The sequence below is a fragment of the Punica granatum genome, chromosome 8 (genome assembly GCF_007655135.1).
Source record: "Punica granatum isolate Tunisia-2019 chromosome 8, ASM765513v2, whole genome shotgun sequence".
Classification (NCBI taxonomy): domain Eukaryota; kingdom Viridiplantae; phylum Streptophyta; class Magnoliopsida; order Myrtales; family Lythraceae; genus Punica; species Punica granatum.
The window spans coordinates 21753883-21780777 of NC_045134.1; positions in this window are offsets into that span (position 1 = coordinate 21753883).

Consider the following 26895-nt stretch of genomic DNA (forward strand, 5'->3'; position numbering starts at 1 on the left):
TGGGGAATGTCATGTATAGGTGCAATTAACCTATTTCTTTTGCTAAAGTCTGTAATCCTCTGACAACCACTGTTTGCGCTGCATGTTGGGGTTTACTTGCAAGTCAAACAATGCAACAACTGACAAATATATTTTTCTCACTTTCACACTATTTATTTCCATGTTAGAGTTGAAAAGTACTCCAAACGAATCCTCACAACTTATAAAGAAAAACCGTGGGGCTTATTTTAGGAATATATGCACACTGAGAAATGATCGCATACGTTATCCCGTGGTCCGAATCGCGTAAAGTAGTAAAAATATTAAGGACATGAATGGCTTTGCACTCGGCAACCATAGTTGCAACTTGACCTGTTTATGTACGTAGACGACACTTCATTTAAACCACGCTCTCATCATGCTGCGATACATGCCTCTCATTCAAAATAGAGAATATAAGTGAAATTCGACTGCTTTGATGACAATGGGGCAGGTTTAACCGGTACGTTTGATTTAAACTTTGGATGAGACTTTGATGATTAAGTTGATTTGAAGTGTATATACATATACATATACATATACATATACGTGGGCTCATGGTGCTTCGTCCTACTTGCTAAAATGCCGAAACGTATCCAACATAGTGTAGAGGGCAGAAGAAGATTCTTTAATTCTCTTGCATTGCAACTTGCTGCAATTTGTAATATTTGACTAATATCTCTACTCTATAAAAGGAGGCTCACATCTTCGACTAAGGAGGGAAGCAGAGACATTTTTCCCGCGAAATGGTAACATAGAGTTAGAGAAAGGAGGGAAGGCAGTGAAGTCTGACGGAAGTGAGCAAGAGAGGATGCTCCAAGTATTTTCGGAGTTATGTAGTTGATGATGTAAAACATAAGTCCATTTTTTGTATCAACATTTGGCGCCGTCTGTGGGAACCTTTGAAAAGAAAGGTCATGGCTCAAGAACATGATACAAGTAAGGATGTGCTTTCTCCTAGTAATTGGGTCCGCTAAACCAATGGAGGGCATCAAAGAAGATACCTGTCATCAACATTCCATGATTGCACTATTTGAACAATTCTAAGGATGGATTGTCCAACAAGATCGTGCTCCCTCGAGAAGCCAACCCGTGGTAGCAACATGTAAAGATGGACATCAAGACGACAAGCCAATCCACAAGAAAGAAGGAATAAAAAGGTTGAGAGGTCCAACACGAAATCATAAAGAGAACATTTCGAAGGCCTTCAAAAATAATCAGATAAGTACATTTTGGTCTTCAAAAATCTATATAGGGGAATCACCTTTTATCAATAGCATTACTTGGACTTTTCCACCAAAACTAAAAGTACACGCATTGAAACAATACGAAGGAACATCTGATCTATTGGAACATATTGAAAGCTATCGTGGCCGCATGGTGTTACAAGATACTTTGGACGTTGCATTGTGTCGAGTGTTTCCTTCTACTTTGGAAAAGAATGCTCGAGTATGGTTTCAAAATCTAAGGCCCAAATCAATCGACTCATTCAAAGAATTATCTTAGGCATTTCTGAAACACTTAACGAGTTTCATGAAACAAAACAAAAACCTAGGAAATTTAATGTTGATTTTGCGGGGACATGAAAAAGCCTATGAGACTATATCCAACGATTCATGGTCACTGCAATGGAGATGTCACAAATGGAAGAATTAGTAGCAATATTTGCATTTACTAACGGGTTAAGAGACTCAAGATTTAGCTACTCGCTCTACAAAAGATCACCGAAAGACTTGACAGAATTATTAGAAAGGGTGCGATGTTGCCACGAAACTGAAGAAGCCATGAAATGCGCATCATAAGTGTATGAGTTGCTGGAAAACATATGGGATCAAGACTACCAAGGATCGGAAAAAGAAAATAGCATCGAATGAAAGTTTGACGTTCACAAACTTCCAAGCACTTGAGAAATCGAAACTTGGAGTAGGGACAAAAAGATGTTCCAGCACTCTTGTGAGAATGGAATAAACTTTTGAGGTAATTAAAATAACAGTAGTGTTGTATTACTGTTATCACAAATATACACCAAAGCAGATGTAAGACGAGCCTACGGGTTCCTTGATTCTGAGGTGTACGGACCCAATAAAGACCCGTAAGGTTAATGAAGAACCTACAGTTTCCAAAATCTCAAAGTCTACGAATCCAATAAAAACTCACGAGGTGAATAATGAACCTATGAAATTTCAAGGTTTACGAATCCAATAGACATCCACGAGGTCTATCAAGAACCTACGAGTTCCTCGATTACAAGATCGACGAAAACTAATGGAGGCTCACGGGTCAATAAATAATAAAAACTTACAGATTGATAAATAAAGATCTATATATCAATCAATAATTAAAGATTTGGAAATCGACTTGGAGGAGCTTATGAGTGATCAAAACACTCTAGTTTCATTGACCTAAAAAAACTCAAAGGTCAGTACAAGTCGTAAAATAAAAGAAACAACCCAAGTCCCAAAATTGGCACTTAGGTTGGGGGCAAATGATGATTAAGTTGATTTGAAGTATACGTACATAAATATATATACATATACATGTGTTTGTATGAGATTATTGATGGGCTCATGGTGCTCTCGTCCTACTTGCTAAAATGCCGAAACCCATCCACTTGCCCGACATAATTGCAGAGGGCAGAAGAATTTTTTTTAATCCTCTTGCATTGTAACTTGCTGCTATTTGCATTATTTTACTAATATCTCTACTCTATAAAAGGAGACTCACATCTTCGGCTAAGGAGGGAAGAAGAGGCATTTTTCCCACGAAAATGGTGACAAAGAGTTAGAGAAAGGAGGGAAGGAAGTGAAGTCTGACGGAAATGAGCAAGAGAGGATGGTCCGAGTATTCCCAGAGTAATGTATTTGATGATGTAAAACAGAAGTCCGATTGTATCAACTGTCTCATTAATCTTTTTAATATTTTGCTTGTTAAATTTTTTTTTTGTAAACCCTAATATCCGGGGCCCATCCAATTGTGCCTCAACTAAGCCAGTCGAGTCGAGTCGAGTCGGCCAATTAAAGGGTAAAGTTCTCTCATCATGGATTTTTGCACTCACAATGACTCGAACTTGAAACCTTGCTTAAGCTGTACAAACGCCGAACTACTTGAATTAACATCATGTTGGTTTTATTGGCTTGTTAATTTAGTCAGTGTACCTTCAATGCTCTAGAGAAGTCATCTCCATGACAGATTCAAATAAGTCATTTATGACATATCTGCGTGGGCGTTGTGGTCGGTCGGAGGTCCAACGAAACAGTCCACTCCATGCAATTCAGGATTGTCCATCCACTCAGGAGGTCTGGTAAATGTTGGTTCCTAGCATTGGCATGGCAGGTCTCTTTCGGAGTGGGCTGCTGGCTGCTGTGGACGTGGAGGAACAAGGAGATTTTCGAACCGGAGTTCAACAGCCCTGCCAACGCAACCCTGCAGTGATTGTCAGAATCGCAGAGGGCTTAATACGCTCGAATTAGTTACTTTAGCACTCGGTAACCCGTAAACCGAACTAGAGAATGGCGGTGGATTCGGTGGTCTCGACCTCTGAAGGGGTGGTCAAATTGAACACTGCTGGGGCAGCACGGGGGAATCTTGGAATGGCGGGAGCGGGCGGTCTTATAAGGAGTATTGACAGCCCGGGGCGTGGTGATTTTGCCAATGAAAGCGCTGGGATAGCCACAGCAGTAACTGCAGAGAAGCGGTGTCTCAAAACAGGACTTGGGTCATTAGGACATTGATATATCATTGCGAAGCATGTGTTCGCGGACTAATTTTGCAACAAGGAGCATGTGTTCCCCCACATTTTCTTCCTAGTTCCGTACGATTTTTAATTTGCTCAGCAAGAATTGGACGGTTCAGGTTTATCACACGTTCAGAAAAAGGCAACTCATATGCTGACTGATTAGTTTGAAAATCTTGAATTTATCTCAGAGTCTTCACATTTGAAATACATCCAAATGCTTCTATTATTTTCGGTAATAAGGGGCACATAAGCCTAATATAAAGAAATGAAATAAAACTAAATAAAATGGTACATAAGTCCCACCGGTGACAATCGAACCCATGATCCCACCATTATCCAAACGCTTCTCTGAGATGATATTTTTCCATATCCTGCTTTTTTGGGACTTTTCATATCCCAAAAGGCTTAACATCCATTGTGATTCTGTAAGCCACCCGATTGTCTCCATCTCCACCTCCATTGATATTGGGAAGAAGAACAAAGAAACCAAGCATATATGTACATTTCCAATATGAACATATACAGACTGAGTGTTATCAAAAAATTGTGAGAGCGACTGAGAGAAAGCAAATTTTCTTCTATCTAAAAAATACTTTATCTATTTTTATTTTTATTTTTTGTACAAATTATTTGACTAAATTAAGTAATTCTAATGGGTTTTTTAACAGAGGATTAATTTGATGGCAATATGATCCTTGAAGGACCATATTGATGGCAAAAATCTTTGAAGGACCAAATTGATGGTAATATGATCTTTGAAGGACCAAATTGATGCCAATACGATCTTTTGAGGACCAAATTGATAGTTTTCTCACTAATTAATCACAACTCTCGAAGAGGATATAGCCGAGAGATGGGCTTATGATAAGCCATTAGATAGTCTGGACCTGATTTTTAAATGGGCTCAGACTATCATATTCTTTTTGCCGGAAGGGGCCGTAATATCAATGAAGTCCATCAATGTGCCAATGTTTTAAAGAAACCCTTTTTGTTGTTGTTGTTGTTATTTTTTATTTATTTATTTTTTAATATCGAAGAATGATTTAAAGAATCAAATAGTATACCCATAACTAATTTGACATTCTATCATCTAGGGAAATTTTGGTAGTACTAGTAAGTAGACGCGTGCTTTACATGCCTACCACTATAGAATAATAATGAAATACCAATTTATAAATTGCAATGAATAAAATTTATAAAATCATAATAAAGAGATATTCAACATTATTCCAGTGGGCAATGTCTTCTCCCGTTCTTCATGGACTTCATCTACTAGTCTTTCTCTCCAAAACTGTTGTTTTAAATGAGTCACCTTTTTTTTTTAATCTAGTGTGGTAAAAGAAAAGTTACATGTCTTTCAAAATTTTAAAATAATTCATACCATTAAATAATAAGTGTATTATGTACAAAATGAAATAATTATAAGAGATCAATTGATTTAAATGTATAATATTAAGTCATATATCTATATTTCACAAATATGACAAACTCACTTATTTAACTACGCGTTATTCTCATTATTTGTTTTTGTGAGAGATACCCATGATTATCTTTGTTCTTCAAACAATCGAAATATTCTTGTCAGGTCGTTCTATCATCAATGAGCACAATAATCATATTGCTTGAATTATTTTGAATATTGTGCATCATCGACTCCATTTCTTAATATGCAATAACTATATACTATATTGTTACACTTCTTGCACGCATGATGCCATAAAATTTGCATCATTCAATGTCAGTTGCAACGGCTGATACCATAAAAACATGTTAATATCACCACTAACACTCTAGATAATATGCAGTCGTTATCTCTATGTCTTTAGGTAAAAATAGGATGACTAACATCACCGTGGTTGCTGGCACATTACTTCAAGAACCAGGATGTAGAATGGGCAAGAGAAACCATGTACTAAATTATTACTGCACATGCAAACGCCCACAAAATCATGCCTTCTTCCCATGGATCTGATTATTAATATCGCCAAAAGAGAAAAGAAGAGCCTTAAAATATTAAGAAAGAAGTAGATCACACTATTAGTCTAATGAACTTAATTAATTAAAAAAAGAGAGAGACAATAATATAATGCCCTTTACGATAAGGAATCTGAAAATGTAATCTTTACTTTGTACAGGCTATAGTGGTGGAGAGGCTCTAGTAGCACTCTACATGAGTTTGATTATAAAGTATGGATTGAGATGTTACATATACATCAATTTCACTTAGAGTTGAAAGGGATGCCCAAAAAACCAAATAGACTTGGCCTGGGGTCTAGTGACATAACATGACTAACTTGGTCAAGACACGATTTAGTTCGAATTACCTTAAAGTCAAGCTGAGAATATACCTCATATTGGACAACATGTACTGTCAGTTTAACAGGACTAATTCCATGCACTTGCGAGGTATTTACATGGATCATGGGATTAGACAAAACCTGAATAACCTTCATTATCAAAAAATATATCAATTAATCAAAAAAAGCATAGAAAAACTAAAGAGATGGTGAATACATATTTGATCTTCCATTTAGGGGCTTTTTAATCATTATTTTCATTTTTCTTATATAATTTCATTTTTAGCTTTTTTAGTTTTTTTATATATTTTATGAAAATTTGTTGTGCACGATCTTTCCATAACCACCTAACACCTGAGGCGGCGTTAATTCATATATTTTGGCAGCTGTTGAATGCAACCCATCGAAAAATTGCTTTCAGGTTATGCATCCTTTTGACCCACAGTACGCCATAAAAAAGAACATTTCTCTTGGGTAAATTACATAAAATCCCAAGTTTTGCAGGAATTTTCAATTTTTTTTATCTAATTAAGTTTTAACAAAAAAACCACCAATTTTCATTTTCTCCCAAAAATAGCCTGCTATCCACATCCGTTAACGTTTTCCGTTCAATTGCTGGACAAAAAAAGGTTAGTCAAGAATTTCAACTGAGACAAATCATCCTTGAGCTTTGTAATGATTGCCCATCAGGGATGCTTCAGATTGAGTTGAGAAACCTCATAAACTTGGGGAAATTGTCTAAATTTTTTCTGAGTGAACTACCTCTAGAGTGATTTTTCTGATTTGAGTTCTTGACTAATCTAGTTCACCTGTAACTTTCCATGAATGGTTTTCTAGGAGGAACTTGTATTAATTTTCTTTCAATTCGTAAAATGGTATAAAATTTATGTTTAATTTTTCCTAATTTTCTAGTAATTATATTTAATTTTTTTTCTAATTTTCTTTTCTTCTGAAAATTATTTAATTGTTTAAGAATTTTTGTTTTGTTTTTTCTATTTATGTTTGAAATTTTCACAATTTTATTCAGATTTTTCTTTATTTTTAAAAATTTCCCGAATTTCCCGAATTTTTTTTCTGAAATTTTATTCATTTCCCCAATTTTCCCAAATGTAAAATATTATTTTTTGGGATTTTCTGTATTTTTATTTTAGAATAAGAAAAATTCTGAATTTTTCTAAATATTTTGTAATTTTTTTAATATTTTCTTCGAATTTTTGATACTTTCTAATTTTTTATGAGGTGGCATGCAAGGAGCGATTGTATGTGCAGAAGCGGTTCCGCATTAACGTCCACTAAGCAAATGACTGGGAAATGTTGATGGAGTTGGACGGTAAATCATTTCTGAAACAAAATGAAAAATGATGATTTTTGGGTTATAAAAGAAAATTTAGGTCAAAATTGAGAATTTTAGCAAAATTTGTTACTTTTTTATAATGTAATTTATCATTGTTTTGGACGAAATAGGACTTGTACTTCGAATTTCGTGCATGTGAAGGAGATGATGACAAGCAAGCAATAATAAGGAAAATCCAATACAATTATCTTTAATATCTATAAAGCAACTTCCAAAATAATTTCAAAATTATCCAGTATATTTTAGATTATCCAGGGTTGCAAGAGTCAAATAATGATCGATCACTAACCTTATTTTTTCCTCTCGTCGCTTCCCCCTTTCCAAACTTGTCTTCTTTTCTTGGCGCGTAGCCTTGCGTGGGGTGTTATCTCCATGACATACGACGATCTTCTAATTCAACAAATAAGGCGTAAGTAGTCTTATGCAGAATTCAAGGAATACTGAAGAAAAGTCTCCTTACCATTGTAAAATTGTTTCCTCTATTTAAAAGAAAACGAAAAAAATTACGAATATCCAATTAAACTCCGAGGAATGTTAGTGTTTTAAGAATTCAAATATTTATAATCCAAACACCAGAATATCTGGCAGAATATAATACAGTGAAATTGATAAACACGTTAATCAAACATTTTCAAGTAAATTACGTGGTACTGACCGGTTTTTACTTTTCTCTAATATGCCTTGGAATCTTATATGCAGCGGTCCTCATGGGAGAACGACAGGGAACAAAACTTCTAGATATGATATATGCAGACGAGACACGCAGGGAAAAACTGTTCTTACAAGAGGGAGAGATTTTGACTTTTGGCTGGGAGGGCACTGATTAGTGATTGAGAAGAAGATCACATTCCTAGATGAAAGAGACATGGCTGCTTAATTGAGGAATTGGGAGATCTTTGCTTTTCTTTTAACCAAAAAAAAAAAACTCCATGGGATACTTCATTAGCATTAGTTTTAAGATTAATGTAAATATGAAGATTGGAGAAATGCCTAAAAAGGAATGAGACACATAAATTGCAATTCGGCATGGTGTGGGATGCTAAAACAAAATGGAATTTTCCTCACATGATAAGAGTTTTTTATAATTCTATATTAAAAGAATGGTAGTTATGGAAATTTAAATATGCTGAAATACGAGAAGGTTTTTTTTTTTTTGTAGAATTATAGATTTAACAACCACGACGATCTTCCTCGACGGCAAATGTGCTTTCAATAGACAGACTTTATTTGCAGTATAGGAGTTGGAAACACCGTTGAAGTACTTCGTGATCATAGTCAAGTCGACGCTTGAACAAAATTAGTTTTAGACAATAGGTTGAGGATAATCGTATTTTGACATAATTATACATTTAACACGAGGATATTTTAGGAAATAAAATATGGAGAAATAAAAAGGGTGCTCCATGCTTTTATATTTAAGAAAGTGTACATTAAAATTTAAGTCTTAGTTTAGATACTTTGTTTTATTTGTATACTTCAAGAGAGATGTCTTTTGATAACAAGGTATGTTTAGAAGTGATTGATGTAGAGAAATTATATGAATAGGTACATGCAGTTATATTTTGAAGGATTTCAATGAAAAGACCGTTGGATATTGTCAGCACCCAATTTCGGTCCATCGGCTCCAGGGGGGACAAAATTGTCATTTTTCTATTTATCACCTTTTTAAAAAAAAAATAAAAAAATTAATTAATTAATTAATTAATTAATAATAATAAAAATAAATTTAAAAAAAAAGGAAAGAAAAGAAAAAAATCTCGGGCAGGGCCGGGCAAGGCCGGGCAACGTTGACCGGCTGCCCGTGACCCGCCGGCCCTAATTAAAAAAAAAAAAAATTACTGTTCCGGGCAGGCCGGGCAGCGGCAACCGGTTGCCCGCGATCTGGCCGGCCGCCCAGAATAGGAAATCGCGGAATCCCCAAATCGGTTGAAATCTCGACCGAAAATTGCAATTAAAGGGGGGAAAACCTAATTCGGCGGAGAGACAAGAGAACCCACATAAAGAAATCGCGAAATTCCTCTCGGATTGGGAGAATTTTGCAAATCGTTGCCCGATCGGAATAACGCCGGAAAACTGTGAAATCGCCTTGATTCCGACAGTCCCAGCCATCAGCGAAGCCCAGATCGGAGCCGGCGTGACCCAGGCGGTACACAGACTCCTCACCCGATCCTTTTCGCGTCGTCGTCGCGGCGTCCAACAGCCGGAACCGCCGCTCGTGGCCGATCGGCGCCGCCAGCACCACCTTCCTCCGGAGCTCCTCACTGACGGGCTTCGGCCCATTATTTCCTTGTTGCAGGACCAGCCCAGTCGGCCCAATCCGCCAACCTCGGACCATCTATCCTTCCGCAGCCCAAGTCTTCGTCCGGCCCGAATTGCTCCAGACCAGCCCACTCCTTTCGGGCGGTTTTTTCCTTCGGACCGGCCGACCGATCCGATCCGATCCGACCCGTTCGTTCGACAGCTTTCCTATATTACAGAAACGCCCCCAAACATTTGGGTTAGGTAAAATCTCAACTTAGCGGCATGTTTAGGGCTTTATATTAAATATCATGCTTGCTTGAATGATGATGACATGAAATATTTGCTTGTTGGTTGCATAGATTATCAAAATTATGCCGAATCCGATTATTCTAATTTTCTGATTTGTTCCATTCTAGTCCTGCAACGAATTTTCATATTTTTCAATCCTGCCCAAATTCCCAAATCAATTTTAAACCAGTTCCATGACATTTTCGATATTTTCATCACGTCCCTAATTTTTTTCAGAATCAAATACTGCTCCAGCAAACTTTTGCATTTGTTCCAATTCAGTCCCTGGAGCATTTATTATTTTTTTAAAATCAGCCCTAAATTTCAAAATTCAATTAAAACATACTCTGGGCTATTTCATTATTTCTAGCACATCCTCCGAATTTTTTTAGAATTTAAAATCGCTCCAGTAAACTTTTCCATTTGTTTCAATTTAGTCCCTGCAACATTTATTCATTTTAAAACCAGCCCTGAATTTCAAAAATTAATTTCAAATAAACCCTGGCCCATTTTATACTTTCCCGGACATTCTCCAAATTTTATAGAATTTAGAAAAAAATCATTCTCCAAATTTTGTTTTGATTTGTTTCAGTTTAGTCCTTGAAACCTTTTTCTGTTACTTTATTAGTCCTTATTATTCTACATTATGTTGTTCGATCTTTATGCAAATTTTTCGAGATGACTGGAAATTAGAGTTTATCGGGCGATCTATTATTGATCGTTTCGACGGCTCGAAACCCAAAAAATAAAATAAAGCATTCAGCAGATTTTAATTAAACTTAATGATTTCACCAATCGGGTAAACGGGACGTTCATTTCACTAATTAATTCACTCGACCTTAATAATTTTGCACGAATTGGTAATTAATCGGAAATACGCGTCGATAAATTGCAAATACGTGTTGACGCCTTCTTTTCAAAATTCGCAAATTTCATACTAAAATCTGAGACTCGTGATCCGATGTGACATGGACGTCTGGGAAGAACTTGCATGTTTTGACTCGAGGCCTCCTAATTTTAGGTAACTCAAGTCGGGGTGTGGAAGTTATTTTTAGATCACTTCCGGATAGATTGACCGTTTCTTTGACTTTTTGGGGTTCTCGCATAACCCTAGAAGAATCAGGGAATCAGTCAACGCCGGTCATAGGTCGAGGTGGCCCGCATTGCGCAGTCTCTCTCTTTTCAAAAATAAATTTTCTATACAAAGGCAAAAAAAGGCGTATTTACAATTTATTGTTATCTATGCATGATCTTGGGTAGTTAGATCGGGAATAACGGTTTAAGATACCAAAATTTGACTTAATCGCATACTCGGCCTAATAGAAAACATAATGGGGATAGCGGGCTAGGCACTAGGTTGTAGGATTCTCGTGTCAAAATCCACATTCTATAATAACTTATCATAATCAAAGTGTCACAATACATAACAATTTAAAATCAACCCACACATTCGAGACTTGATCACGGACACATACAGTCTATCAGGTCCGGTAAATGATGCTGAATGCTACATGCCATTCCCGTCTTGCCTTTTGCTTGTTTTAGGGTAGGATTTGTATGCCAAGATTCCTCGGTTAATAATCAATTAATCCACGTAAATTTGGTGATAACAAAACCCCATTGATTGTTTATTTGAGCTTGCTTGTTACATCTTTTGCACTTGATTGTTATGCGGATCGAGCCCGATCCTTTAGGACTCGATTCACACTGGGTCCAACGCCCATAACCGACGATCACGGGGTCCAATGCCCTTATACACCGAGTGCGCACTTTAATTTCAATTTCAGTCTTTTCAAACTACACGGTGAGCACAAGTGGAATAATAACCGAATGCGAACTGACCGGGATCCAATTGTTATAATTTGTATTTTATTTATTTGAGAGAACAATGTGAGGATTTATGTTGTATGTTTATTCATGTAAGAATCCCGGTCGGAGAGCAGACGGTCGGAGTGTTTCTTCGAATTTACGGTGTCAAAATGCGTAAGATGAACGGAACTTAATTAAGCGGTAATTAAATAAAATGACAAGCCTAGACAAGCTAGAGTACCGATAGAGCATGCGAGATATCGGCTCGCATGTAACAGAATCCCCGAATTCGGAACCTTGGGTTTCGCAGACCATATGCCTTAGCAATTAGGTGTACTCCGTACCCCTAGACCTGGGTAACTTGTCGGCCCTCGACCCTCGGGTCATAAAATGGCAAGTGGCGACTCCTTCTCACGTGCGTCCGTCGCGCGTCCCCGGGAAGGTGGATACTCCCAAGCCGCGTTGCATTTAGGCGCACGCATGCGTGCCCCGACGAGACGAAATTCGGGTGCGCACAGCTTGGCGACTCCACTGGGGACCACTTAGAGGGTTCGGGTTCGTTTCCGCTTGCTTTGTTTGCTTGTTTATTTATCGCTTTCTGTAATTTTTCGCTTATCTACTTTATGCATTTTTTATTTCCCGCACACGCATTGCATAATCATACTAGCATCTAGGTACCTACGGGTCGCGTCCCACGACCGATTTTAGGAAACACAGGTTAGATAGGGGTTCCGAGTAAGGGTACGTCGCACGGTTGGACCGTCGATTAGGCCCCCAAAGATCCCCGCTCGATTTCAAGGAATTGACACCCTTGAGTCGGGAGCCCCCATCCTTACGTAGCACGGTTCCTGTAGTGCCAAAACCATGCATTCTGCAGGAGCTCCACGCCATCCTCCAACCCGACTTCAACAATAGTCCTTGAGTCGGCCTGCGCGCCAATTTGAATTTTTTTTTTCTGTTCTTGAGAGAGATGTGCGATGTATAATATTCATTAAGCCGTGGGCATTTTTATTTCATGCATACATGCATCATCCAATTTCAAAATTAGGGTGTCATTTGTATTGACTAGTCTTAAATCGATCTTCCTTTCATCTTGGTAAGGGATGTCACGCTTGGTCTCCTGCCCGCGCCTCGACAGAGTCACTCCACCGCTTGAGGAGATTACTCGTATATGGGGAGCATTACGCCCAGTCGACCGCCGTTACATCTCTGCGTTCATAGGGGATATCCCTTTGCTGGTTACTCGGCAAGTTGATTGGAATTTCCTCGAAGCCGCCATCGCATTCTGGAATCCAAGTCGTGCCGTCTTCGACATACAGGGTACCGAGCTCACGCCAACCATTGAGGAGTACCGGACACTCATCGGTCGAACCGCAGTTGTCCACGGCATCGTAGAGCCCAACTTCCACACCACCCGACCAACCCTAGTCTCACGCCTACTCGGGGTTCCCACGACTCGTTTGAATGCTGAACTCGCATACTCCGGAAGCACGGAGATTGCAATCGAGAAACTCCTATTTTTTATTAAGTCACGAGCGCATAGGGTCCGGGGGGATTTTCTTCGAAAGGATTTATGTCATGCTGTTCTATTGCTAATCTTTGGAACCCTCTTATTCCCTCGCTCGCATAGTCTCATCGATGCTGCCTTGGCCAGTGTTGTCCTCCAAGTGGTCGGAGGGCGTGGTTATGAGGTAGCCCTCGTGGCTGAGACCATCCGGTCCCTCGACCGCGTCTTGAGAACATGCGACCGAAGGATAAGAGGATCCCCTATACTTTTACAAATTTGGCTTCAGAGTCACGCAAACCCTCTGCGTCTGTTGCGCTCGATTATGTATTTTAATGGTCCGGAGTCAATTATTTCTCGATTGCTACCCCTCCTGCGTGTGGAAGAACGCAAGGTCTCTGAGTGGATCAAAATTTTTCGTGAAATAGCACCTAGGGGTTTCAAGTGGCGTGCCGCGTGGATGCCACCCGGACCCATGGCCCTTAGGTGTCCTGATTTTTATGGAGTCCCACTCATGAGTCATGCGGGGTCCACCACTTATTTTCCGGCGCGAGTAGTGAGGCAGCTCGGTGGCTTACAGACGGTCCCCGAGGATACGGCTCGAACTAGATTTGAACATACTTGGCGGGAGGATCAGACACCCGCAGATCGCCAAAGTAACATTGAACAGGTCCTGGATGCGTGGCGAACTGTGATTACCGAGCGTCCATACTTCCCCGAGCATCCGACCCTTGATGAGCGGGATTTCCAGGCTACAGAAGAATACATCATTCGCTTCTACCGATGGGGTCCAGCAGCACACGAGGATCTCGTCAACTCTCCGCGAGTCGAAGATGGCAGGTCACCCGGCGCAACTCCCACTCCAAATATGTCCATCCAAACCGAGCTCACTCATCTCAGAGCTGAAAGAGATCATCTTCGTCGAGAAGTCGCAGAGAAGGACGAGCAGCTTGTTGATCAGCGCCAACTACAGAGAGAGCTCGCCCAGACCCGTGCCGAGCTACAGAGGTGCGATCAGGAATTGACACGAGTAAACGCCGTTTTGGAGAGGTCTAGGAAAAGGGCTCGCGGGGGTCCATATACACCCTAGGATAGACACCCCCGCTAGACCCTCGAACTAGGGCTTTCCACGGCGATGGTTACTTGGTTCCCGGGCGTGGTGGAAGATCGATTTAGGACTATTTCTTTTAAAAATTTGCATTGTATTTTTGGATCGTTCGGAGTCAATACAAATGGCAGCATTAGTTTTCAAATTTCATGCATTTCATGCATCTCCTCTTTTATTCAATACCTTATTCTTTTTAAAGAGAATCTTTACTCACGCACTTATGGAATCCAGGTATTAACAACTGGCGGCACCTCATCGATATCCCACTCGTTTCCAGCAAAGAATGGCAGAAGAAAATCAATTAGCTGTCTTTGAGGAAGATACGCCTATCACCCCAATTCATTCTCAAGCGCCGACTATACATGTGCCACCACCACACGTGTCTCCTATAGGCGTGCCACCAGCACATCGGGGAGCTTCCCCGACTCATCTTCCACCACCTGTATCTTCGGGCCCACACCCGGCATATTCAGGAGGACAGCCATCTTCCGCAGCTGATGATCGTGCACGTATTGCAGTACTTGAGAGCACGGTCAATCAACTGGCTGCCACCATGGCCACCAATATGGCCGAGCTCATGGCCCTACTCAAAGGCCCAAATCGTGCTTCTTCGAGCTTCACCCCACCTCCTGGGTACGGGCCAGCGGTCGATCCAAGCCCATGGGCCCAGCCGACCTTGATCCCCGATAATGGAGATACGTCTGCCCCAACGATAGTGAATGTGCCGGCAGCCCATCCGGTTAACAATCTTCCAGCACCACCGGCTTCAGCGACAATGTTGGAACCGCCTATGCTCGTACCTCCACCGATCTCCACGTCAGTTCCGGTTCCAGTCTCTGCATCGGTTCCAGCTCAAACTTCCGCTGTCCCACCCCCGATCATTTTTCTGCCTACAACGGCCTAGGCCATACTCACACTGCTGAACCTCCCCGGTACCAAGCTCCACAACCCCATATCGGTCTTTCTTACCAAGCTCCACCTCCCATAAATATAGCCTACTCTGAACCGGGCACGCCGAACCACGCGGCCCCTAGAGCTCCACCCACAAATTTTCTCCCGGAAACGGAGACTGAACAGGAACAGAGATTGAAGAAGTTGGAAGAGAATATCCGAGCCCTACAATCAGGCGGCTCCCCCCTCGATGCCGGCGACGGCGATTGGAGTCTTTTCCCAAACATGCAGCTACCCCCAAAGATTAAGGTGCCTGAATTCCAGAGGTACTACGGCACGACCTACCCTCGTCACCATCTCCGTCACTACCGGGGAAAAATGCTGCAGTACTGGGACTACGAAGAGTTTGTCATCCATACGTTCCATGATAGTTTGGCAGGAGCGGCTCTGGATTGGTACATGTCACTGAAAGCTGCAGATATCCCCACGTGGGCAGACCTCTCAAACAAATTCATCGACCAGTACAGGTACTGTGCGGAGATGCCCCCGACTCTGTTGGAGCTCAGCACGATGGAGATGACCGAGGACCAGGGCTTCGAGGCCTATGCAGTGAAGTGGCGAGCTAGAGCGGTGAAGCACGTCCCTCCGATCAGTGAGACACAGCAGATCCAATTATTCCACTCCACTCTTAAAGGGGCCTACTACTTGCACTTGTTGGCCCACACGTCTTCATTCTCTAACCTTATCGACGCCGGAAAGAAGCTCGACATCGGCATTAAGCTCGGCAAGATAGAAGGTCCGGCCGAGAAAAAGGAAGGAGAGTCCTCGAAGAGGGCCGCCACTGGGACAGCGGGAAGCAGGAGAGGGAAGGACACGTCCGTCAATGCTGTCAACTCAGGGCGCCAGGCCCCCCAGCAATATTCTATAAGCTACACGCCCGCACCACCAGCCACTCAAGCATATGCTCCACCTTCGATACATTATCAACAACAACCCCCAGCGCAGCAAGCTTACTATTCCGCCCCACCGGCTTCCTTGCCATTGCCGGTCCCGTAGCAATACGCCCATAATTATGCTTCTGCTCCTCCTCAGACCCCGCAATACAGGCCTCCGGCTTCGAGAACTCCTCAGCCGACGCAACAGGCCCCAGCCCTACAAGGTCAGCAAGGTGGCACAACGCAAAATCGGCAGCGTAAACAGTTCACACCTCTGCCGGCTCCGCTCTCCTACATATACCGGCAACTCCTCGCGGGTAACAAGATCCGATCGATAGCACCTAACCCTGATTTTGACCCAACCATCCAAGATCAGAGTCGGCGCTGCGAGTACCATCAGGGCGCACCCGGTCACACCACTGACAATTGTTGGAAACTACGGGAGAGGATCCAACAGTTGATTGATGACAAGCAACTCACGTTCAACGCCGTCAAACCCCCGAACGTGCAATCAAATCCTCTTCCCGATCACGGGTCGAGCTCGGGACCCAGCATTAACATGATCGGTGTTTGCGCTATGGGGGAGTACGAGACTGGACAGGAGGCACCGGCCCCGTTTGTGATCGAATATGTTCCTGCAGAAGCTGGTGTAGGGTACGCAGGGTTTGATGCCACGCCCGCCCCATTCGTGATAGAAGTCCCCGCACGAGAGCCATATCAAGATAGCAAGGTCCCGTGGACCTACGAGGGAAGTGTTGGGAACCTCGAGAGCCAATTTAGCGTCATGGGCGTGACGCGCTCGGGTCGAGTCTATGAAAATCCGAAGGTCGCAAACAAAGGGAAAGCCCTGGCAATGCCCGAAGTCGCCCCGGAAGCCTCGTCCATTCCCCAGAAGAAGGTGACTGAAGAAGAAGCTGAGGCCTTCATGAAGATAATTAAGGCGAGCGAGTATAAGGTGGTAGAGCAAATGGCCAAGTCTCCGGCCCATATTTCACTACTCGCCCTCCTCTTGGGTTCAGAGCCACATCGTGAAGCGCTTCTGAAGGTCCTGACAGCAGCGCAGATCCCCAGAGAGACGGCTCCGGAGCGGATTGAGGAGACTATCAGTTCGATCTTCTCCAACAACATTTCATTCTCAGATGATGAACTTCCCTCAGAAGGGTGGGCACACTCGCGGGCACTACACATTGTCTGCAAGTGCAATAACTTTATTATTGGTCGGGTCATGATCGACAATGGCTCGGCACTCAATGTTTGCCCGGTTTCCACGTTGAAGCAGATGAACGTGGACTTTAACCGTATCCGTCCGAGCAAGACTGCGGTTCGAGCCTTCGACGGCTCTCGGAGGGAAGTAAATGGAGAGATCGACCTGGTGATCGAGGTGGGTCCCTGCTCATTCGCTGTTACGTTCCAAGTCCTAGACATCCCGAATGCTTTCAGCTTGTTGCTCGGGAGACCGTGGATCCATGCGGCTGGCGCTGTTCCTTCATCTCTACACCAAAGGATTAAATTCATCGCAGAAGACCGACTTATCACGGTCAAGGGTGAGGAGGATTACGCCATTTACAAGGAGACAGTTGTTCCCTACATCAGTATCGGGGACGATCAAAACCTCCCCTTCCATTCATTTGAAACCATCTCCGTCATTCGAGACTACGGAGAGATCGGTCCAACCCGCGCTGACCGCATGGTGGGGAAGATTTTGCTGCGCCATAATTACATCCCGAGTTCCGGGCTTGGAGCACATGGGCAAGGGATCAACCGCCCCATCGAGGTTGAAGAATACAAGAACAGGAGGGGACTTGGTTTTCGCCCTTCCTGTCACGAGATTATTGAGGCCCGCAGGGGCAAGCACCTTCACCATCTCGCTGCACGCTATGGGAAGATCAACAGGGGTATCCCGGTTCAGCCGCTCTCCTACTTTTTTCCTGGGCCTCCACACATCGTCGGAGGTGCACTTGACGGTCTCTCCTTGGATTCAGACAGCGAGCCTGTTGACCTGCCAAACATATGCGCCGTCACCGAGGAGACAACTCCAGGGGCTTACATCCGCCTCGCGCAGGAAAATGAAGAACTCAACAACTGGACCTCAGTCCCGCGTTACTCGGCTGTAATCGCCGATGTGTAAAGCCATCTATGTTTTGATATTCCCCGCGTGTCGGCATAGCCATAAGCCACACGACGGAAGAGGGATTCGTGTTATGGCATTCCGCCCTCATCATTAATAAAATCCCTACATGCATTTTTCAGAATTCTCTTCTTTCTTTATCTCTCACTTATTCGCAGCACGTTAAATTTTCTAAGACAATTTATTTAAATCGCCAGGCTCCACTCGAATCTAAGTCTTCGACGCGTTGATTCGAATTCATCCGAGGAACCCCTTGAAGAGTCCCGACCCATATACTTCGGGGAAGGACTCGACGAGGATGATCGAGTGCCCGAGATAGAAGAGAGTTTGCGCCGCCTTGAGAACCGCCAACTCACTTCCGTGGAGCTGACAGAGGAGATCAATGTGGGTACCGAAGAAGAACCTCGCATCCTAAAGATCGGGACAGGTCTCGACCCTATACAACGAGCCAGGATGATCGAATTTCTAAAAGACTACCAAGAGATCTTCGCTTGGTCCTACGCTGACATGCCGGGCTTAGATCCATCGATTGTCAAGCACTTCCTGCCGCTTGATACAGAGAGGTTTCCACCCAAGAGACAACACTTACGGCGGCAACGTGCCGGCCTTCTCCTCTGCATCAAAGAGGAGATTATTAAACAGATCAATGCGGGGTTCCTGGAGGTTTGCAATTATTCTGAATGGGTAGCGAATATCGTGCCCGTAGAGAAGAAGGATGGAAGAGTTAGAGTCTGCGTCGACTACAGAGACCTCAACAAAGCCAGTCCCAAAGATAACTTCCCCCTACCTCACATTGACGTTTTAGTCGACAACACAGCACGCCACACGTTGTTCTCCTTCATGGATGGCTTCTCCGGATATAACCAGATTCGGATGGCCGAAGAGGACAAGATCAAGACGACGTTCATCACAATGTGGGGCACTTTCTGTTACCGAGTCATGCCCTTCGGCCTCAAAAACGCCGGGGCAACATATCAGAGGGCGATGGTCACGCTATTCCACGACATGATGCACAAAGAGATCGAGGTCTACGTTGACGACATGATTGCCAAATCCAAAGAAGGAGAGGACCACCTGGTTAATTTAAAACGCCTTTTTGACCGCCTCAAGAGGTACAAGCTCAGACTCAACCCGACGAAGTGCACATTCGGCGCTAAGTCAGGGAAACTGTTAGGATTTGTGGTCAGTGAGCGAGGCATTGAGGTTGACCCGGACAAGGTAAAGGCAATTAGGGAGCTACGTCCGCCATCGACGGCCCGCGAAGTACGAGGTTTCTTGGGACGGCTGAATTACATTGCAAGATTTATCGCAAACCTGACAGACAAATGTCAACCACTCTTTCGTCTGCTTCGTAAAAATGCGGCAATTGAGTGGGATGAGGAATGTCAGAAGGCCTTCGATACTATCAAGGCATATTTGGCTCAGCCACCAGTGCTAGTTCCGCCGACACCAGATCGTCCGCTGATCCTTTACTTGACAGTGCGCCGGCAATCCCTAGGATGCATGTTAGGGCAGGAAGACGAGTCCACGCGTACAGAACACGCCATTTATTATTTGAGTAAGAAGTTTACCGAAGGGGAGTCTAACTACCCGGAGATTGAGAAGATATGTTGCGCGCTAGTGTGGGTCATGCAGAGACTTCGACAATACACGCTCTACCACACTATCCGCTTATTGTCAAAGGCGGATCCCCTGAAGTACTTGCTCGATAGTCCATCTTCCATGAAGAACATTTCAAAGTGGCGATGTCAGCTGACAGAATACGACATTGAATATGTGCCCCGTACATCGGTTAAGGGGCAGGCAATTGCAGATCACTTGGCGGAGTTCCCAATCGAAGACGATACGCCAATCAACTCTAATTTTCCGGACGAAGGGATTCTCCAAGTGGATAGTGAGGAGAACAAATTCGCATGGAAGATGTATTTCGACGGCGCAGTGAATTCCACCGGTTCTGGTATCGGCGCAGTGCTGATATCCCCTGACGGACGTTATTATCCGATTGCAGCAAAAGTCGATTTTCCTTGCACCAACAACGTGGCCGAATACGAGGCATGCATCCTTGGCCTGCAAGCGGCGATCGACTTCAAGCTGAAGGAATTGGAAGTATTCGGAGATTCTATGCTTACAATCTTCCAGACTCTGGGGCAATGGAAGACGAAGGATGAGAAATTAGTGCCATATCACGAGTATCTTGAGGAGTTAGCGGAGAACTTTGAGAAAGTCTCATTCACATACACGCCGCGCATCAAGAACCAATTTGCAGATGCACTCGCGACGCTCGCATCCATGGTGAGCATCACGAAAGAAAACCTCATTGAACCACTCGAGATCGAGATCGCCAAAGGCCCTGCTCACTACGACGCAATCGAGGCTACCAATGAGCAGCCATGGTACGAAGACATTAAACATTTCTTGCAAACCGGTCAATACCCTACATTCGCTAACCGTCGTGATCGAAAAAAGCTTCGGCGACTCGCAGCACATTATTTCCTGAGTGAAGAAACTCTCTATCGCCGTTCTTTCGACGCCACACTACTCCGGTGTGTTGGCGAAGTCGAGGCACAACGTCTCATGGGAGAGATACACGAAGGGAGCTGCGGACCCCACATGAATGGGCTTATGCTTGCCAAGAAACTCATGCGTTTAGGTTACTTTAGGTCCACCATGGAAGCCGATTGCGTCAAGCACGTCAAACACTGCCACTTGTGCCAAGTGTATGCCGACCAGATCAAAGCACCGCCTAACGAGTTGCGCCCGATGGCAGCCCCATGGCCCTTTTCAATGTGGGGTATCGACGTGATCGGTCCTATCAACCCCAAAGCATCCAACGGACACCAATTCATTTTGGTGGCGATAGACTATTTTACCAAGTGGATCGAGGCCGTAACACTTGCTTCAGTTACAGCAAATGCCGTGGCACGTTTTCTCAAGCGTGACATCATCGCCCGATACGGAGTTCCCGAGACGATCATCACCGACAATGCCAAGAACCTGAACAACAGGGTCATTGACGAGCTTTGTGAGCGATTCAAAGTGCATCACCACAACTCCACTCCATACCGTCCCCAAATGAACGGTGCAGTGCAGGCTGCAAACAAAAATATCAAGAAGATCATCGAGAAAATGACGGTGACTTACAAAGATTGGCACGAGATGCTTCCTTTTGCGCTCTTGGCATACCGAACATCTATCCGCTCTTCAACCGGGGCAACCCCGTATTCTTTGGTCTACGGCATGGAGGTCGTCCTTCCGATCGAAGTGGAGATTTTTTCCATGAGGGTCCTCGCCGAGACCGAACTTGAAGAAGCAGAATGGGCGAAGCAACGTTGTGAACAGCTCAATCTCATTGACGAGAAGCGGCTAACGGCACTCTGTCACGGTCAATGCTACCAACAGAGAATGGCCCGAGCGTTCAATGCGAGAGTCCGCCACCACGAGTTCAAACCCGGTGACCTCGTCCTGCGGAAAGTCTTACATATTACACCTGATTCTCGGGGCAAGTTCGCATACAAGTACGACGGGCCTTTTGTCGTCAAGGAAGTCTTCTCCGGAGGGGCAATCATTTTAAGCGACATGGACGGGACCGAAAATGCACTCCCAGTCAACGCCGATGCCCTCAAGAAGTACTATCCCTAATTGGGTGCTTCGTCGTTCTACAGTCATTGCATGTCCCTGCAGCTGCAACTCACACTTCCAACACTTGCCTTCTTCCGTATTCTTCAGGCTTCGCGCCCGTTTTACTTCAGCGCATCTTCTGTTATCAGCATTTATGCCATCTCCATCCAATCCTTCCATATAAGAACATCTCTGAGGGAAAAAGAATAATTTTCCTGCTAGGTTGAAAACCTCCCCGAGGCGACCTAGGCAAAAATTAGGGAATGAGGGGCACGACTTAAAATCCCGCAAAGGGGAGCCGTGGCAAAAGGAGAGCATAAGTTATATCCTTGCTAGGCTGAAAACCCACAAAGGGTGGTCTAGGCAAAAGTTAAAGGAACCGAGAGGTGCGATCGGACCCTATCTTGGGCAGTCGTAGCAAAAGGAGAGCATTCAGGAGAGAAAAGTCAAAATAAAATACCCCGTCAGGTCGTTGCGCGTTTTGCGGCCTGTGCAAAAATTAGGGGAAATTGTCGGTTCAACCACGAAAGAACTGCGACACCTCGTGTGGAGCTATGACAAGTAGTGGTTTAGCGGTTTTCAGCGCAAGCAAACTCTCTTCGACTCTACGGGTTCAAGACATGCCTCGAAATGAGTTCGAATCGTCGTATCCTTAATTTAGAGGATTCCTAAAGATCTTTCCTTTTACCTTCATGCAAAAACTCTGCGGGTCATGCCCGTCTTGCAAAGGCCATTCCTTCAAGTCAAATACGTGTCATACTCGGGGACGCGGTCACCCCTCAAACGGCCACTGAATCTAAATTCCCGGAATATCATTACATAGATTTCTTTACATATCGCAATTTCAGCAAGTTTTGCCCGACTGACAACGATCGTTGGTTATCGTTTTCCTGCATACAGGTTTGAGTGTACAGATCTCGGGAGGTGTCCCCCGAGCGGGCGTATGTCTGTCTCGTTCGACAAGCCGTAGTCCTTATTCGGGTGAAGGACCCAAAAAGGAGCACACGTCAACTCCGCCAGACAAACCCATGGGCGCACAATCAGCAACAGGGCGCAGTTATCACTGCATTATTCAGCACAATACCAGCTTAACACCGAACAGATAGCCCTACGCTACCTCATAACAGTGATTCTTACTCTCGCATTCACCGTTCTTTGGACTTCTTGTCCTTATTTACTGTTTTCCGGACTTCGTGTCCGCATCTACTGCATTCTGGACTTCGTGTCCACATTTACTACTTTTCGGACTTCGCGTCCAGGACTTCGTGTCCATCTTTAACGCTTTTCGGACTTCGTGTCCATCTTTATCGTTTTTCGGACTTCGCGTCCAGGACTTCATGTCCACATTTACTGCTTTTCGGACTTCGCGTCCAGGACTTCGTGTCCACCTTTACCGCTTTTCGGACTTCGCGTCCAGGACTTCGTGTCCACATTTACTGCTTTTCGGACTTCGCGTCCAGGACTTCGTGTCCACATTTACTGCTTTTCGGACTTTGCGTCCAGGACTTCGTGTCAATCTTTACCGCTTTTCGGACTTCGCGTCCAGGACTTAGTGTCCATCTTTATTGCTTTTCGGACTTCGTGTCCAGGACTTCGTGTCCATCTTTACCGCTTTTCGGACTTCGCGTCCAGGACTTCGTGTCCATCTTTAACGCTTTTCGGACTTCGCGTCCAGGACTTCGTATCCATCTTTACTGCTTTTCGGACTTCGCGTCCAGGACTTCGTGTCCATCTTTACTGCTTTTCGGACTTCGCGTCCGCCTCTTACTGCATTTTGGATTTCGTGTCCACGATCATTGCATTCCGGACTTCGTGTCCGTGTCTACTGCATTCCGGACTTCGTGTCCTCATTTACTGCTTTTTGGGCTTTGTGTCCACATTCATTGCATTCCGGACTTCGTGTCCGTGTCTACTGCATTCTGGACTTCGTGTCCTCATTTACTGCTTTCCGGACTTCGTGTCCGCATTCACTGCATTTTGGACTTCGCGTCCGCATCTATTGCATTTTGGACTTTGTATCCACATTCATTGCAATCCGGACTTCGTGTCCGTGTCCACTGCATTCCGGACTTTGTGTCCTCATTTACTGCTTTTTGGACTTCGTGTCCTCATTTACTGCTTTTTGGACTTCGTGTCCTCATTTACTGCTTTCCGGATTTCGTGTCCGCATATACTGCTTTTCAGACTTCGTGTCCGCCTATACTGCTTTTCAGACTTCGTGTCAGCATTTAATGTCCTTCAAGTATGCGTCCACATTTATTAATTTATGGTTTGTACTATTTTGCAACAGGCCAGACGAGCGCTAGGATCAAACGAGGTGCTTCTCCTAGTCTTTGGCTGCATCATCTATCCGAGCACGCAACCAAAGAGGGGCAAGCTGTCAGCACCCAATTTCGGTCCATCGGCTCCAAGGGGGACAAAATTGTCATTTTTCTATTTATCACCTTTTTAAAAAAAAATTAATTATTTAATTAATAATAATAAAAATAAATTTAAAAAAAAAGGAAAGAAAAGAAAAAAATCTCGGGCAGGGCCGGGCAAGGCCGGGCAGCGTTGACCGGCTGCCCGTGACCCGCCGGCCCTAATTTAAAAATAAAAAATAAAAAAAAATTACTGTTCCGGGCAGTCCGGGCAGGCCGGGCAGCGGCAACCGGCTGCCCGCGATCTGGCCGGCCGCCCAGAATAGGAAATCGCGGATTCCGTGATTTCCTCCCCAAATCGGCTGAAATCTCGACCGAAAATTGCAATTAAAGGGGGGAAAACCTAATTCGGCGGAGAGACAAGAGAACCCGCAGAAAGAAATCGCGAAATTCCTCTCGGATTGCGAGAATTTTGCAAATCGTTGCCCGATCGGAGTAACGCCGGAAAACTGTGAAATCGCCTTGATTCCGACCGTCCCAGCCATCAGCGAAGCCCATATCAGAGCCGGCGTGACCCAGGCGGTGCTCAGACCCCTCGCCCGATCCTTTTCGCGTCGTCGTCGCGGCGTCCAACAGCCGGAACCGCCGCTCGTGGCCGATCGGCGCCGCCAGCACCACCTTCCTCCGGAGCTCCTCACTGACGGGCTTCGGCCCATTATTTCCTTGTTGCAGGACCAGCCCAGTCGGCCCAATCCGCCAACCTCGGCCTATCTATCCTTCCGCAGCGCAAGTCTTCGTCCGGCCCGAATTGCTCCAGACCAGCCCACTCCTTTCGGGCGGTTTTTTCCTTCGGACCGGCCTACCGATCCGATCCGATCCGACCCGTTCGTCCGACAGCTTTCGTATATTACAGAAACGCCCCCAAACTTTTGGGTTAGGTAAAATCTCAACTTAGCGGCATGTTTAGGGCTTTATATTAAATATCATGCTTGCTTGAATGATGATGACATGAAATAATTGCTTGTTGGTTGCATAGATTATCAATATTATGCCGAATCCGATTATTCTAATTTTCTGATTTGTTCCATTCTAGTCCTGCAAAGAATTTTCATATTTTTCAATCCTGCCCAAATTCCCAAATCAATTTTAAACCAGTTCCATGACATTTTCGATATTTTCATCACGTCCCTAATTTTTTTCAGAATCAAATACTGCTCCAGCAAACTTTTGAATTTGTTCCAATTCAGTCCCTGGAGCATTTATTATTTTTTTAAAATCAGCCCTAAATTTCAAAATTCAATTAAAACATACTCTGGGCTATTTCATTATTTCTAGCACATCCTCCGAATTTTTTTAGAATTTAAAATCGCTCCAGTAAACTTTGCAATTTGTTTCAATTTAGTCCCTGCAACATTTATTCATTTTAAAACCAGCCCTGAATTTCAAAAATTAATTTCAAATAAACCCTGGCCCATTTTATACTTTCCCGAACATTCTCCAAATTTTATAGAATTTAGAAAAAAATCATTCTCCAAATTTTGTTTTGATTTGTTTCAGTTTAGTCCTTGAAACCTTTTTCTGTTACTTTATTAGTCCTTATTATTCTACATTATGTTGTTCGATCTTTATGCAAATTTTTCGAGATGACTGGAAATTAGAGTTTATCGGGCGATCTATTATTGATTTTTTCGACGGCTCGAAACCCAAAAAATAAAATAAAGCATTCGGCAGATTTTAATTAAACTTAATGATTTCACCAATCGGGTAAACGGGACGTTCATTTCACTAATTAATTCACTCGACCTTAATAATTTTGCACGAATTGGTAATTAATCGGAAATACGCGTCGATAAATTGCAAATACGTGTTGACGCCTTCTTTTCAAAATTCGCAAATTTCATACTAAAATCTGAGACTCGTGATCCGATGTGACATGGACATCTGGGAAGAACTTGCATGTTTTGACTCGAGGCCTCCTAATTTTAGGTAACTCAAGTCGGGGTGTGGAAGTTCTTTTTAGATCACTTCCGGATAGATTGACCGTTTCTTTGACTTTTTGGGGTTCTCGCATAACCCTAGAAGAATCAGGGAATCAGTCAACGCCGGTCACAGGCCGAGGTGGCCCGCATTGCGCAGTCTCTCTCTTTTCAAAAATAAATTTTCTATACAAAGGCAAAAAAAGGCGTATTTACAATTTATTGTTATCTATGCATGATCTTGGGTAGTTAGATCGGGAATAACGGTTTAAGATACCAAAATTTGACTTAATCGCATACTCGGCCTAATAGAAAACATAATGGGGATAGCGGGCTAGGCACTAGGTTGTAGGATTCTCGTGTCAAAATCCACATTCTATAATAACTTATCATAATCAAAGTGTCACGATACATAACAATTTAAAATCAACCCACACATTCGAGACTTGATCACGGACACATACAGTCTGTCAGGTCTGGTAAATGATGTTGAATGCTACATGCCATTCCCGTCTTGCCTTTTGCTTGTTTTAGGATAGGATTTGTATGCCAAGATTCCTCGGTTAATAATCAATTAATCCACGTAAATTTGGTGATAACAAAACCCCATTGATTGTTTATTTGAGCTTGCT